The 16,648-nt window shown below is 37.4% G+C and overlaps 1 protein-coding gene across 4 annotated transcripts in view; it reads right to left on the bottom strand.

The window, feature by feature from the left end:
* The window catches only part of Arhgap15 (Rho GTPase activating protein 15), a 597,306-nt gene that overhangs the window by 263,513 nt on the left and 317,145 nt on the right, over positions 1-16,648 (bottom strand). The window lies entirely within an intron of this gene.

Here is a 16,648-nt window from a genome sequence, read left to right as displayed (position 1 = left end):
GATGGGGACACCCACTGAAATAGTCTACCTGAGCTAATGGGAGCTCACCAACTTCAGATAGACTGGGAAGAAATAAGCATAGGACCAAACTAGTCCATCTGAATGTGGGTGACAGTTGCATGGCTGGGGCAAACTGAGGGGCCATTGGCAGTGTCACCAGGATTTGTTTCTGCTGCTTGTTCTGGCTTTTTTGGGAAACTATTCTCTTTGGATGGATACCTTGCTCAGCCTAGATATAGTAGGGAGAACCTTGGACCTTCCACAAAGCAATGTGCCTTACCCTCTCTGATGGGGGTGGGGCTTGAGGGTATGTGAAGGGAACTTGGATTGGTATGTATAGTGAAAAAAAGATAACTTGTTTTCTTTTTTAAAAAATAAATCAGAAAAAAGGTGTTCTATAATGACACTTTAATTTTTAGGGGTTATTATTTCAATGCCTCAAAAGTTTTGGGCAAATAAGTGGACAATACACTCATACTGAATGAATTGGAGAATATTTGAATTCCATTTTCTAGAAAAATAAAACCTCTCTGTTTCTTTAAAAATATTTCAAATTTAGAGATAAAATTATCTTCTAAAAAGATAGACTTCACTGGATAGTTTGCAAAGAAGGGAAATGATGATTAATAATTATCACTGTGACAATGTGAGTTCATATCCACAATCTGTCCAAGAAAAAAAGCAAATTCTGCCTCTCAAAACCTTCTCTTCAAAACTTGAACATTTAGAAATAGTTGTGGCACACTTCCATGTTTGCATATTCATAGATGTGAATGCAAAATCATTTTCTTTTATTTTATTTACAGAATAATAGAATTCAGTTTTCAAAAATCTCATTAAATATCTGATTGATACTTACACCTACAAAGATATATCAGAATTCTTCCGTGTGTACTTATTGACAAGAAATCAAATAGAAGATTCAGAGTTAAAAATCATAAAGACAATCTTTTTATAACTAATGGTTAAAAATACAAAAGTCATGATGACAATAAGTGGAATTCTCTGTACAATTAAGGGGCTAAAAAAGAAGAGAGAAGGGAGGGGGAGAGAGAGGAAGAGAAACTAATTCCTAAAGAGCACATCTCAGTTTGTGGCAGAGGTTACAGAAATCCAAGACCAACAGTATCCAAGGGAAATCCAATGTGAATCACATATATAATTGAAAAATGTCTTAATAGCCACAATAAAAAGTAAAAAAAAAAACAGTTGGAACTAATTTTAATATTATATTTTCTTTAATTTGTTCTCTTTCCTTGTATGATCAATTTCAAATCTTTGAAACATTTCATATTCTTTTTCCCGTACTAAAAATTTTAAGGCAGGTATATATGCTATATCTACAGCACATTTCAGTTTGCATTCATCTATCTTGCCAGTGCCCAATAGCCACATGACAGTGGTGGCACCCTGTCCATCAGTTCAGTCTAAAGTCCGGCTGGGAGAGTTAACCTTTCTTCCAATTTAGCTGAATTTGGAATCACCAAGCTAACCCCTCATGTGTGTGAGCATGTTTCGAACAGTTTAACCAAGGAGATAAGACTCACCTGAATGCAGGCAATACAACCCCAAGGGCTGGAGTTGTGGGTTAAATAAAAAGGGAAGAATGAGCAGGTAAACTGAATGCCAGCATTTATTTCTCTCTACTTTCTGACTATAGATGCAATGTGACCAGATGGCTCCTGCTCCTGCTCCTGCCTCGCTGCCTTACTGGCATGACTGACCATGTGCCTTTTAAGACAGGACCCAAAGCAAACCTTCCTTTCTTAAGTTGCTTTTATGAGACACCTTGTCACAGTCATGAGAAAAAAATTACCACAGAGTTTCTGGGTGTCATGTCTTAAAAAGAATTGGCTCCAGGAGCCATGGGGGAGTTCTGCAGCAGAACAGGGAGCCTGACTCAGCTCAGAGGTGGGCTTACAAGTTTCAGAAGATACTGTCTTCACTCTAGCTGTATGTCCAGTTAGTACAGCAATTTGCAGAAGCTGCCCTTTATTTTTCTGCAATCATTAGATTTTTGAGCTTAATATTTTTATTTCCAAATGTTGCTCTCCGGTAGCGTGGCATCTTTAAATGTTCACACATAGCAGTTGTCCTGTATGGTGATTGGTTTTAATTGGCAACTGTACACTATGTAGAATTATCTCGGAGCAGCATCTCAATGAGGTCTTATCTAGATCACATTGGTGTGTGGGTCTTTCTGTCTATATGGTATTTTTCTTAATAATGTTAACTGCTGTGCTAAGACCAAGAATAAACATGGGTGATACCACTCTCAGGGCTTATATCGAGGACGGTATAGAAAATGAGAAGGTAAGCTGTGCTCAAGTAAGTATGCATTCATTTTTGATAAATCCTGCAGTGGGTATATTCAGCTGTTTCAGATCCCTTCTGGTTTGACTTGCCTGCCATGATGGACTATAACCGAAAACGTAAGTCAAACAAGTCCTATCTCTCCCAAGTTGTTTTCATACTGGATATTTTATCACAGCCACAGAAATGCCACCAGGACAACCTTTATCACTGTATTTATATCCAACTCTAAAATACATCTGAGAGCAAATGGGCAAACTAAATATTTCCAAGTTCTGGCATTTGCAATTCATCACGTTAGCTTTCTGTACCCAGAACACTTTCTTATGTCAAAATGACAGTGCTTATTCCCCATCTTTACTATTAAACAATAGTTCATTTATGAGAACCCACAGCGAATGACAACATTAGTTCCAAGAGGTGTATTCAGATTGTTGGCGGAGAATAGAGAAGAGAGGGCCTGAGTCCTGCTTGGCTTACCGTGTATTCCTGAAACCATAACTTCGTTCTGGAGAACGAAGTTGAGGAGACACACATTCATTTCATTGGATTAATTTGGGGTTTGACTTAACTTTTTAATGCTGTCTACTGAATTGACTTGACTACAGAATGGGTTGGTTAGACAAGTGATTTTGCTTGTATGCCATTCTCCCGGGGATGAAAACAATTTAGTTTCCCCCACCACACATCTAAAGTCAGTCGGAAGAATGCATCTTTTTTGATTACGAGCATACACACACAGACACACAAGGTACCACAAAGGTACCACACAAGGAACCCAAAGCAGGTAGGTTAGACTGTATTATAATCCTCAAGACTTAACTCTTAAAGGTATACAAACAATTATGGAAGTAAATACAAGCAAGGCAGAGTCAAGGAATACCATCTGGTGTGGAGGAAGAAAAACGGCACCATCTACTTCTCAGAGGTTTGTACCACTGTGAGACCAGTTCTCAAAACCAAATTTAAGCTTTTGTCTACAAAGGATTTTCAGTTTTAGCGGTGCTTCTTTAAAGTATTTGGTATGTATAAAAATAATTAGCAGAGACCATTTAACATTATTTACATTTACATTTCGAAAGGAAAACATACAGTGCCACTCTAGTTTTAGGAAGAATATTCTTTAAATAGAATGGATAAGACAGAAATTTTTGTAAGGTAAAACAAAAAGAAAAAGCATGTTCCTAGTCCCTTTGAAATCTTCAGTGCGTAGACAATCAAAATGTAAACTACACAGTAGTTGCCGTGATGACGTAATGCATAAGTAGCCAAGACAACACAAGGCAGATTGAATTTTCCTTCTGTCTCGGTTCCGAGTTTTAGGAAGCAAAGGTCCAATCAACATGAACTTGAATCACAATAAACATACCCAAACCATCATTAACAACCAGATATTTATGACGACAAACTAGGACTTTAATGACAAAGACAGATGAACTGAGCTCATATCTATGCAACAGAAGAAGGAAACAATGGTCGTACAGTGCAAATAATTTTGCAGTAATTTGACAGCATCATCACTTAAGTGCCATGTAGCGTCATTATGGCTCTGAACCTCGTGTACATGAGCAATAAAGACTCGGTGCAACTATTGTATAATTCATATTTTTGTATGAAACTCTTGTTCTTCTTTTAAAGTACTTGTGTCTATAAGATCTGTGGAGCCTGTAAGATTGATAAGTCTAGTTCAATTATAATGTCTGTGATGCGCAAGTCCCCTCAGGGAGGTTTTTAACCTGGACTCCGTTAAAGAAGGACAAAGTTTGGTATACCTAGGTTTATTTCACCAACGTTCAATCTGATGAGAATCACTATTTTGTGATACTACTGTGTCGACAATTCCCTAGCAGTCGTATAAACAGGCAACCACATTACTTTTGTGATGTAATGCATTTTAATTTTCTGGAAAAGAACAAACACTTGAAATTCTGACAAGTGTTTAAAATACCACCACATATATAGTTAGAAGTTTAACATTTTCTTCCACTCCTTTTAGACACTGCATAGAGTCATCACACCAAGTACGGGAACTAAGAAACCACACAGGGCAACTGAAAAAAAAAATGGACTGCTTTTATTTCAAGTTTTCAGATACCTTTTCCCCAGACCTGGAGAAGGAAACGGAAGTTTCCCCGTCTTGTGTTAGACTACAAAGGAACAAAATACTGATGACGACAGCAAGAACAGGTAGTTTGAGACCACCGACCTGTGTATTCCTTAGCCCTTTAAAAAGAGAATTTGACAAGCATGAAAAATAAAGCCTGCTAGTATCTCTCCTTTCCCTCTTAATAGTTGTAAGGGAGCAGCTGTGCCCAATTCTTACAGTAAAAGAAAAACCATACCAGTTTTGGTTATTTTTGTATTTCGAATGAATTCGTGATGAGAAATCCATTTTGCCACTACTGATTCCAGAAATGCAGCAATTATAACAGTTGCCTCATCTACCTGCTAAACTGGTCTTCCTTACTCAAAATATGGTCTTGCAGGGTGGCATCAGCCATCTGGCATCGGAGAGTGTGAGTCTGACAAAGAAACTTCTTGGATATGTAAAAGAGTTAGGACAGACAACCCCTTCAGGGTACGTGCATGATGAAAATTACTTCCATTTGCAATGGTGAGCACAGAAGAGAAGATGGAATAGCCAAACCGTGCCTCTGTTAGCTACCTGCTTTGCTCCTGAGTGTGCCTGACATACGTGTATCTGAGCAGGATGCAAGGACTTGAGGAGTTAAATTGGAAGACTAATGCTGTCATGCGCTGTGCTCAAAACACAGGGCATGCATCAGTGCCCAAATAAATATGCCGGGTTTATACAACCAACTCTTTTCCTTCATAAGCAAGAATTGAAGCACACACACACACACACACACACACACACACACACACTCACATGTACACACGAACACACACACAAACAAACCAAGCTGTCTTTTTCATGAATTTTGGGAAATTGCATAGTTTTGGGCGAAAAAAAAAAAAAAAACCCTTGGCTTGATTTTCACATTAAAAAAAAAATAGAGATGGAAAGAATAAGATTGTGCCCATAAAAGCCAATTGTTTCCAAACCACAGTGTATTGTTTGGCTCAAATAATTCACCCTCCTATATGGAAGAAGGGAACTGTAACAGGCTGAAAGCACAATAGCCAATCAAAATAAGATTTCTGTTCTACGCTACCTTCCTCGTGTGTGAAGACCAGTTGAATCCTAGCCTCACTCGTACCCACACTCTCCCACTAGTCAGACAAAGGCAAAACATTTGGAATGAAAGGACTTAATATCTTGGTTTCCACATTAAATCATCACTCTTTAAGGACCTGTTTTATTGACTCACAAACCCTGTGGAATCTGGGAGGTTTTTAAGACAGACCTGAAGTTCTCAGCCATAGAAAGGGGCTAGACTTTCCATCTTCTTTGTGGATGAAAACTGTATGAATGATGGGATTTGAGCTTACAGACCTCCACACAGGTAGGTGGTTTAGTAAAGCTAATTATGAATATCACATTACATTAATGTAAAAAAGGGTGGTCTTTTGTTCATCTTTATGGATTGCCACAGGACAAGAGGCAAAATTAAAAGCAAAACATTTTTAACTGTGTCCCTTGATTAGCATTTAAAAGAGAATTCTATTTTTAGAATAGAATTTACGGACTAGCAAGGTGGCACAGTGGGTATAGGTAGTGGTTGCCACCTAGCTAAGGACCTGAATTTCATTCCCAGAATCCACATGGTCGAAGGAGAGAACCAATTGTCTATAAGTTGTTCTCTGACCTTCGCATATGCGCCATGACACAAATGTAAACACATACACACACAGACACCCATACAAGTGTGTGTGTGTGTGTGTGTGTGTGTGTGTGTGTGAGAGAGAGAGAGAGAGAGAGATAGAGAGAGAGAGAGAGAGAGAGAGAGAGAAAGGAAGAAAGGAGGGAGAGTTGGAATTTTGTGATATTCTGAAATATGTAGCAAATTGGCTTTTTGATTTTTAAGCTGGTAAAACATAATGCATTACCTTTCTGCTAGAATAAGTACAAACAGGGAATGAAAACACTGCAGAAATCATGTTGAGAAATCACACATATGCTGCTTACGTGGACTTTGTGGTCACTGGTTTATATGTGAATCACTTAAAAGTCAAGAGCCCAGGAATTGTTACCCAAATTTATCGTATTGCCCAAATTTTCATTTTGGTATGATTCGATTGTCTTAGTAAAAGTGACAGAGTTTAGTTCACCTCAGGAAGGAGGACCAGCTCCAGACAGCAATGTAAAAGAGAACAACACTCGCCTTCTTTCTCTCATTCTTCTCACCCCTTTCTCCTTGCTCCTTTCAGCTTGGATATTTTGTTTAGTTTTCCGTAAAGTGTATTTTAAAACCTGTTTGGGAAACTTACAAAGATGGCGACAACAACATCAGCATCAGCAGCAACAACAAAACAGCAAAAGGCAGCTGATTAGGAAGAAAACAGAGAAGAAACAAATAGCAATGGGTAGCAGGCAGGGGCATCAAGGAGCGGGAGGCAGAAGGCACTCAGTTTCAAATTAGGGATCAAACAATTTATATACCTAAAGGAACAATATTAATAAGATATTTTTTAAAGTGTAAAATAAAAGCCTGCTATTATAAATATTTTATTTTACAAAGGTTATCATAATGTAAAGCGATTTTTCTAATAAAATGTTTGGAGTGGTTATAGGAATCTAAAGAATTGCTATAGACTTTGGTACCCTGACTCTGTGAGGAGAAAAGAAGGCACATTATGAAGTGTAGCCTATAATAGCAATCTCTGGATATGCCATCATCTGCAACACAAACGTTTTGAGATGTTTTGACTATCAGCAAGTAAAGAGGCAGAACTAGGCTTGGTGACATCATTTCCACTGGAACAGAAGTTGTCTTGACTAGAAATTGTCATAGAAATTTGTCGTTTATACTGAGAAATATAAATAACTTGTCTGGCAAGAGTAAGCATACTTTTTCCAAGATGACATCAATATACTGAGTTGGTTTATTTATTTATGTGTGCTTTTCGAGGTACTATTTGCCATGCTCATAAAATTTTCTTTTAGGTTATGATATTGAATGCCATCAATCCTTAATGCCCTTTGTTCTGGCTCATGTTTAGATTCCACATTCCACCATATTGTTGTATTGCACTCTATTCTTTGCTTTGATTAAACCATATCTCCCAAATTACTACTCAAATAAATAATATTGAATAAATAAATCATCATGGACCTTGCTTCTCTTCAATATCGACTTTAATGAATTAGGTAGGTTAGTCTATTCTGGCATGAGTAGACCTGGCTTTTCTAGGAAAATGTCCACTTTCCCAAACCTCTGGAAAATCGAGTCATTCTTATCTCCTCTATCAAAAGGCTCCCCAAGTCAAAACTACATGCACAGTCTCCATTAAAGTTCAATCAAATTTGCAGACATTGCATCACGTGTAGGCCACTTTTTAATTATTGTTAAGTGGGTGAGAAATGGTTAAAAAAATCGCTGTTGGAGATGTCTTCAAGACAAGGAGAATGAAGCCTATGCATGTCTGATAGGTTTGCTGTCGAATACTGATCTCAGCTTCAGCTCAGCCACCCGACAGCTGTCTGACACTGGCACATGGCTGCGCTCTGATGGCTTTTTAATGTGTGATCCTAGGTAGGCAAAACTACAGACCCGAGTCACTCTATCACGCGCTAATGTTGGGGACGCTGTGAAGGGATTGCGAGAGGCAATGAAAGTCTCTAATCGGCTGACTTTAAATTAATCAGCAGAGATTATTTTATGGTCAGCCAGATGAGCTCTCGGAGGACGCAGAAGTTCTGTGAGTTTTGAGATTCTTCCAGCCATTTCTGACAGTTACTGACCTTCAACCATTGATGTCTATGGAGTTCTTGCTTGCTGTCTATCTTCCCTTTCTGACTACCTATCCTGTGATCTCCAGATGTGTCCAGTGAGCCTGAACAGCTGTGTAAATCAATCCCTGTTGATGTTATCGATCTGTCAACCCATCTCTCCATCCATCTACATCAGTTAGGCTTTATATTGCTGTGATAAAATGTAATGACCCAGAAACCACTGGGGGAAAAGGGCTTACTTCATCTTCTAACTCTCAGGACACACTCCACCACTGAGGGACTCAAGACAGGAACTTCGAGACAGGAACTGGAGCAGAAGCCAACATTGAAGAACACTACTTGCTTGCTCCTCATCGTGTGCTCAGTTTGCCTTTCTCGTACAGTTTAGGACCAGTTACCCAAGGTGAGCACTGCCCACAGTGAACCGGGCCCTCCCACTTCAATCACCAATCAAGAAAATACTTCGTATGCTTGCCTACAGAACAAAACTGGTGGGACTTTCTCAGATGAGGCTCCTTCTTCGTAAATGACTTTAGCCAGCGCACCATCTCTGACATCCTCTGTTCATCCGCTCATCCCATTTTCCTAATCTCTTACCAAGACTTTTCTACAGATCCTAGTTATTATTGCTGCTAATTTTGTCTCATTTTTCCCCTTTTTTAAATAATAGAGTAGGAAGTTGTTTATATGTAACCTCCTTTCCCTTTCCATCCTCAGTGTGTGTGACTTGGACTCCAGGACCAACACTCCTTGCATGAAAGGAAGTTTTGGAGGAAGAGACTCCTATGGTTTATTTTCCTTACAGCCAGGCATACAGAACAGCAAAACACACTGGGAATAGGTGATGTCTTTACCTTTGGTAGCCAGCCCCTCCCAAGGATTAAAATACATAAGCTAAATTTTTCATAGAGATAAACTTCAATCACATAACCCCAACAAAACTTAGTTGAAAAGCAAACGGCACAGATTTTCCTTGAAGAATTAGCTGATCTGACAATTCCAGTGACACACTTTACTACAAACAACTTTACATACTACATGCTCTTGTGGCTTAGTCCATCCAAATGGTGAGCCTTAATGTTAGTACTTATGTGATTAAAATACTGTAAAGAAGAACACCCCTAAAGGGAGTGTTTTGAAATAATCTAGATTTTATGTTAATTTTTATGACATTTTGACCAACAAGAAATCATACATATCTCTACTCCCTGAGAGATCTTAAGTTTAGGGATATGATGATCCTTATCCTTCCCACCCTATGGGATGTCCTAAGTGAAAAATAGCAGAATGGATGGATGGGATAGATGGATGGATGGATGGATGGATGGATGGATCGATGGATGGATGGATGGATAGCTGAGAGATAGATAGAGAGATAGATAGATGGTAGAGAGATAGATAGATAGATAGATAGATAGATAGATAGATAGATAGAATGGTGGTTAACCTAACCAGTAAACCCCTAAGACGTCAGGTGGCTCCATTTTTACTATTCATCACTTATCTCAGACTGTTCCCACATAGTGCATTACAAGCACTAGTCTAAAAATGGCTCCTTTTTAGCAGCCTTGGTTGCTGTGAGATGGTAAAGGAACTGCATCATGACTTCAAAGCCCAAGGAAAGCAGATGAAGTCATTAAGGAGAAAGGATCACATGTTCCCTCTCTGACCCTGTTCATCCGACTAATACCTATCTTGGGGACCTCAATTGACAAAACCCAGAATTAAACCTCTGGATTGGAGGGATGCATTTTCAACTGCCGAAGCATGAAAAGTGTTCAGACTTCTTTTCCATGGCTTACAGTCGCTAGCCTTTCCACAGGGGTCTGTCCAGTCCATGTGACTCCCTAGATACATAGTCTGTAGTGCTCCAACGGTCAGTGAACTGATCTGTAGAACCCTCCTAGATGAGCTTGCACTGCAGGGTTGAAACTCTGGTCACACGTGGGAAGCACTGGACTCTTCTGCCCACACTGAGCTGTTCATGCCAACACGGCATTGCAGTAGAGGCCAGCATTCTCTGTTGCTGTGTGTTTTATGTCTTCAAACACTTGAACATTTTTCTCATGTTAGTTGCCTGCTTTGAGATGGTATAAAAATGGGCTGTTCTTTAGAACACTGACATCACTCACTAATACATTTTTGTTCTTGTGATTTTTGTGGCAGATTTTGGCACATATTCAGATATTCTAACTTTTCTATGTTGTTTTGGTGATTTTCCAAGCTATCAGAAAAGAAGAAAACTTTTATGTAGTTTGCTTGAACTTTGATCTCATCTGTACCTGGTTTGTTTTATGCTCTTTTAACTTAGGTTTCTTTTTCTCAGAGTTGTTTTAATTTAATTCTTTTTTAAAATTATTATTTTTTTTATTTTACATTCTGGTAACAGTTTTCCCTCCCTCCTCTCCTCCAAGCCCCTCCCCTAACTTCCTTCTATTCTCACCCCCCAATTCACTTCTCCATTTCTAGGAAAGAGCAGGTCTCCCATGGATATCAACAAAACTTGGTATATCAAGCTGCAGTAAGACTAAGCACCTTGCCATGTATTAAGGCTGGTAAAGGCGATCCAGTATGAAGAATAGGGTTCCAAGAGCTAGTAAGAGAGTCATGGACAGTCCCTGCTACCACTGTTAGAAATCCCACAAGAAGATTAAGCTACACAACTGTCACATATATGTAGATTCATTCTTAATAAGATTATTTATTTTCCAAAGAAATATTTCTCAATTCAGTAACATATTTTTACTTGAACGATTCCTCTTAATTTTATCATTCTCACTTCAAAGTTTAAGTATTTAGCCTTTTAAAAATACCTTTGGCCGGGCTGGAGAGACGACTCAGCACAGAAGACCAGCTACTGCTCTTCCAGGGGGTGCGGCACCCACATGGCGGCCTTCAGCTGCCTGGAGCTGCAGTTGCAGGGCACTGAGGTTCTCTTCTGGCCACCATGGATACCAGGCCAGGATGTGGTGCGCAGACACGCGTGCCGACAACACACCCATCATACCGAAAAATAAAGCTATTTTAACTTAAATTTTTAAACTATATATTTGATTTAAGGGCAGCATCAGTCTACTTTTTTCATATTAAAATTTAACATGCTATGCATGTGCCTCTAAATATTTCTTTAGTTGCATATGCATTTCATTAGTTTCCAATAAAACAAAAATAATGGAAAGGAATGTTATTTTAATGGGTAAGTTACCTGGAGAATTTTATTTAACTTTTTGTAATTTTTCAGCTTTATTACATTCTATTCAGCTTTTGCATCTGGGTTTAAAAATATTTTTATTTTAATATAGCTGATAATTCCTTATTTTGCATTTTGTGAGATATTTAATATTTAATAAAATACAGATTTTCATGTTAAGGATATAAATGTTAATAATGCAAGTTTATTAACAATGCAAAATACATTGAAAAACAAATTTTTATGTTTTTATATTTGGATAAAAGTATTTATTCATATTCAAATTTCAGAATAAGATTTATTAAATGAGAATTTTAATTATCTGTGAACTGAAAGGTGAGAGTATTCTAAAAATAGAAGTAGCTAGCAAACTTCTAATCAAGTACATAAAATTATCTCACTAATTTCAAAACTCAAATTACATTTTAATTTTTTTGTTTTTACTTTTTTCCCTTACCATCTGTTAAATCAATAAATGGTAAAGCTTAATTTTGTTATTATATATTTATTTCATAATCAACTTTTCTTGACATTTGTGCCTTTTCCATCTGCCAATATGGCCTTGAAACTTTATTTTAATGTGCTATATATATACATGTGCATATATATATATCATCTCTCTTTATTTTTCAAAACACACATATAAAATCATACAACTATATGATTAATTATACATAATAGTGAGCAAAACTGAAAGGCAAAAAAAAAGAAATAAATGTAGAGCGCCTAAAATCAGTGTGCATTACAAGGTAAACTTTTTATTCCAGATCCTAAAACTAGCTGTATGAATTCCCTCTTCTCCAAATAAGAATGAATTTGATATAGTGTTTGAGTAATAGAATGAAGATATATTCTGTGTATTTCAAAATATTCACAGTACATATGCTGTTTACATTTTATTTAGCATTGGTAATATATAAAACTTGATCAAAATTGTTTTCCATGTAGGAAGAAAATTCTTTTACTTTATGGAAGTGTATTTTGCCATATCACTTTGCTTTTTGTATCATATTGTTTCCAAACTTATTTTAATGTGTTAAGACAATGGAAAAATTCAAAAATATTTAACTTGTGATAATCTTAAATATTATTGCAACTGTATTGGCTATATTTCTGCCATTTTTTTTTAAAAATATGCAGACTAACCAGTTTGTGGTTTTCTGTAATGGTCTCTGTCCCCCACAAAAAGACTCTTCTTTATGAGGGGTGAGAGCCGCACTTATCTACAGTATGATAATATGTATTTAAAACACAATTTGAGGTTATATTGCTTTGGGGGAGGTGGTGGGAGTGGGGTTGTCTCTAGATCCTATCCTAACTAGCACTGTAGTTATCTAGGCTTCTACTGCAGTCAAGAATTCTATCCTGGGGAGAGGTAGGGAGGGGAGCACAGAAAAATGTAGAGCTCAATAAACATAAACATAACAACAACAACAACAATAATAATAATAAAGAATTTCATCCTGTTGAGTGCACCCAAAGTCTAGGGAGACAGCTGTTGCTTATCACCAGGATACGGGTGCCACTATTGCACTTTTGGGGATCGTCTTGCCATGCTGGTCATTGTTGTGGCTTATAGGTGTCATTGCTGCGGTGGACTATTGATTGCTTCTCTCCTTCGACAGCTTTCACATCTTCCATCATGCAAGCTAGTTCTCAGGAAGGTGACTTGTGAAAGGCAGACCCAGATTGTATCTGGAGTGCATAGGGTCTTCAGTAACAATGCTGAGACCAACTGACCGTGGGGTACCAATATCAAATTTATGTACCTACATACGACAGTGCCTTGAAGGCTCAGGGTGCACCAAACGTCATGGAAGAGGAAGGTGAATAATTTTAAGAATCAGAGACCCAGGAACTCTGCAAGATTGTGTCCTCTGTATAGCACAGGGAAGCTGTACCAAGAAAAATCTCAACAATAAGGTTGCTAAACAATGACAGCAGTAGTAGACATGCCAATGTGAGTAAGAGAAATCGCATGGGTCTATACCTATATGAAGAGTGGCAATTAATGACTACGGAGAGAGGGAGTATCAGTCTTCTCCAAAGATGACCCCCTTAATCGGTTATCCAATACCAAGTAATTAGCCTTCAAAACGTGTCCACAGCAACACTAAGTAGACACTAGCAAAATGCTAGTCAGAGACCCCTCCTTGTCAAGTAATTCACATTGATGGTTGATTTAAATATTGGATTCATATGTTATTATCTGCATAGCTTTCCAAATATTACAAAGTAATGGCATCTGTGTGTGATTCTACCCTGATTTACTATGCACTTAGCTCAGCTGTGAAAAACCAAAGACTAGCTCCCTTCTTGACAATCACTAAAAGCACCAGTTGTCTTCTACACTTCAGACTGAAGAGTAGGTATCAATTACTAGCAAATAAGAGTCCTTGAGCTTCCAATGACAGTGATTACATAGGAAGCCTACTGAGCATTCTTTCCACCTTACTTTGAAAAGATCAATTTGCTTCCCTTTCCTTATTTACCTCTCATCAAAATGCTAATAAACAATTCCCTTTTGGTTAAATTCCCGCAGTTTCATTGAACTGTGTTACTCTATATTTTATTTCTGAAGCCTCATACCCAAAATATGGTAATCCAAGTTACATAATTATGCTAGTAAGCCAGGTTTTCTGCTCTCTCATGAAACATGGCTCCTGCAAAGAAGAATCTATTCTATCAGATTTGTCTTGAAGAGCTTTGCCCTAGAACAAAGAATATGATCCCTGTCTTCACTGTCTTTCTTTCTGATTGGCTAAATTTGTTTTAACTTAGTATACTAACATGATTTATTTATGTAAAATATGTCATGAGTTGGGAATCAAGACTTTGTAGATGGAAAATGAATGCAGGTATATATATAACATATATCAAGAAGTTTAGCCTTTAGTAAGGCACTCAATAAACTTTGCCTCCAAAATCCCAAAGTCATTTTTGAAAGTATGGTAATTTGTGGAGATTTTAATCATTTATCATTATGGTAGCATTTTCTTAACTGAATTATGAATATTTTTCAAAATAATATAGGAGAATGTATCATACTTGTAATACTTGTTAATGCTATTAATAACATTTATTACATCACACCCTCCTATAAATTATGTAAGCTAATTTGTGCTTCTAAAAACTCTGTGAGGTAGGCACTATTATTTTGTAGTTTTAGAAAACTACAAAAGAGAGTCTAAGTGAGATTGAGAGTTAGTTAAAGCTGGGATGTGCGGTAAACTGTGCACTTCAGCCTCACCCACTTGTCAGGAGTACCATGGAACAAGGTGGTAGCCCTAGGATGTGAAGTTGAATGGCTTGGTTTCAAAATCATTCTTGATTCCTTGGTGTAACTTTGTGTGCACTAATGACGCTTCAGTGTGTTGGTGATACCTAATAAATAAAAGGGAGGTAGTAATCATACCTCATATAATACTTGAGAGGATTAAAAGAGAGGGCTCTTTTATACTTGGTTTATCACCTAGAGCTAGTAAGCATTTCAAACTATTTCTATACAGCGTTTCTTTGCTGTGGAGGACATGATCATTTTGTTCTTACAGTACTGTTCACAATGAGACATAGTAGTAACCCATGAAAGAGAATCAAGATTCTATTCATGTCACCAGTTATTCAATGAAAATGCTTAAGCTTGTCGCAGCTTCTATCTTATTGTCCCAGAATTTTCTGACAGCAATCACTTATTACATTTATTACTTATTTACTGCAATAAATTATTAGAAGACATGATAAACAATTAGAATTATAAGAGTAATTATAAATAAAAACATTGTGAGAGTTTAAATTATCTCACTTGTGTATTTCTCTCCATCTGGCCCATGATCAAATGACCTCTCTCATTTAGAGTTGCTGAGGCACTGAGAAAAGCAAATCTGACAGGGACATCATTGTAGACTATTCCTATAAGGGTGCACCTCATCACACAGCACGTTACACATGCATCTTTTACATACTTATCTTTAAACTGTTTATTTGGCACATCAACAGGCAGCTGGTGGAACAAATAGGAAATCGTGGGAAGCACATTCATTTTTAAAGTGTTAATGTGCCCACTCCAAGAGACAGTAATGTGCTTCCATCCGTTAAGATCCCCTTGAATGTTTTGGATAGGAGGACCATAATTCAAATGAAATGCATTATCCAACCTGGAAGGTATTCTACATCCTAAATATTTAATTGATTTCTCCATCAGGGGAAGATGAGCCTACACAATAGGCAGATCCTATCTTTAAGTGTCCGATTAATAGTGTCTCTAATTTAGGGTAATTTAGGAGTTTACAACTTATAAAATGGCTCTGCCTTCCACATTCCTCCCAAAGTACCAAGAGGATTGTGCCCGGATTAATTGCAAACAGCAGACAACCCTCTGCGTATAATGAAAACTCAAGAGTCAGCATCATCAGCCATGCGCCTATAATTCGGGATCTCATCTAAATATTTTTCACTGGGGGCTTCACTTCCAATGGAAACTCAAGGAGCGAAGAAGGAAAGTTGTAATTGTTGCATCTTCCAATTTAAAAAAGTTTAACAAGTCGAGTTCATTCCTGCTGAGTTTTACTTAGTTGGGTCTTAGCTAACTGAGTGAGGAAGATAAATCAAGCTACTTGCAGATTTTCCTAATGGTGCAAAGTTTGGCACCCTGAGGATTGGGGAACCATCTATTCCTGCACTTGTAAAGAAAGGAAGTGGAACAAGACTGTCGGTGGCTGTGACTCCATAAGAGTGATTTATTACATTCTACGCAACTTGGTCATTTCCAGATAAGCACATAAGTGCTAGAAGTTTTCAGTTGAAGAAAGAATAAGGGGAAAATCTTAATATTCTCACAGTACTGGTGCCATAGAAATCAGTATTATTTGATAAAATGGTAACATATGAGTTTATAAATGTGAAAATAACATTGAACTGTACCTACATGTGTCTACATTTGATTTTGTAAAATCTTGTCTAATTTCACCTGATGGTAGAGGAAAAGAAATGGGTGCCCTGCTGCTGAGCTTCATTTTTGGATTTGAAAAAAGAAAATAAATAAACCAACAAACAAGCAATAAATAAACAAATAAGATCAGTAGCATATCAGGTATATAATGTTTAGTATGGAATTATCTTTCCCGTCATACTTTCTCTCTGTCTTCTTGAAGAACTACTTTGTAGACAGCTTAATTTTTGTTCAAATATAAATTAGAATCAATTTTCTAGGGAGAAATAATCGGTAGAGCTCCTGTTCTTCACAACAAAGAAATTACATTTGTAGACATATTCTAGAAATTTAAATCCCC

This window comes from Myodes glareolus, chromosome 21, assembly GCF_982192425.1.
Source record: "Myodes glareolus chromosome 21, mMyoGla1.1, whole genome shotgun sequence".
NCBI classification, from domain to species: Eukaryota; Metazoa; Chordata; class Mammalia; order Rodentia; family Cricetidae; genus Myodes; species Myodes glareolus.
The sequence above is the reverse complement of the archived record's forward strand: the minus strand, read 5'-3'. Positions and strand labels throughout refer to the sequence as shown.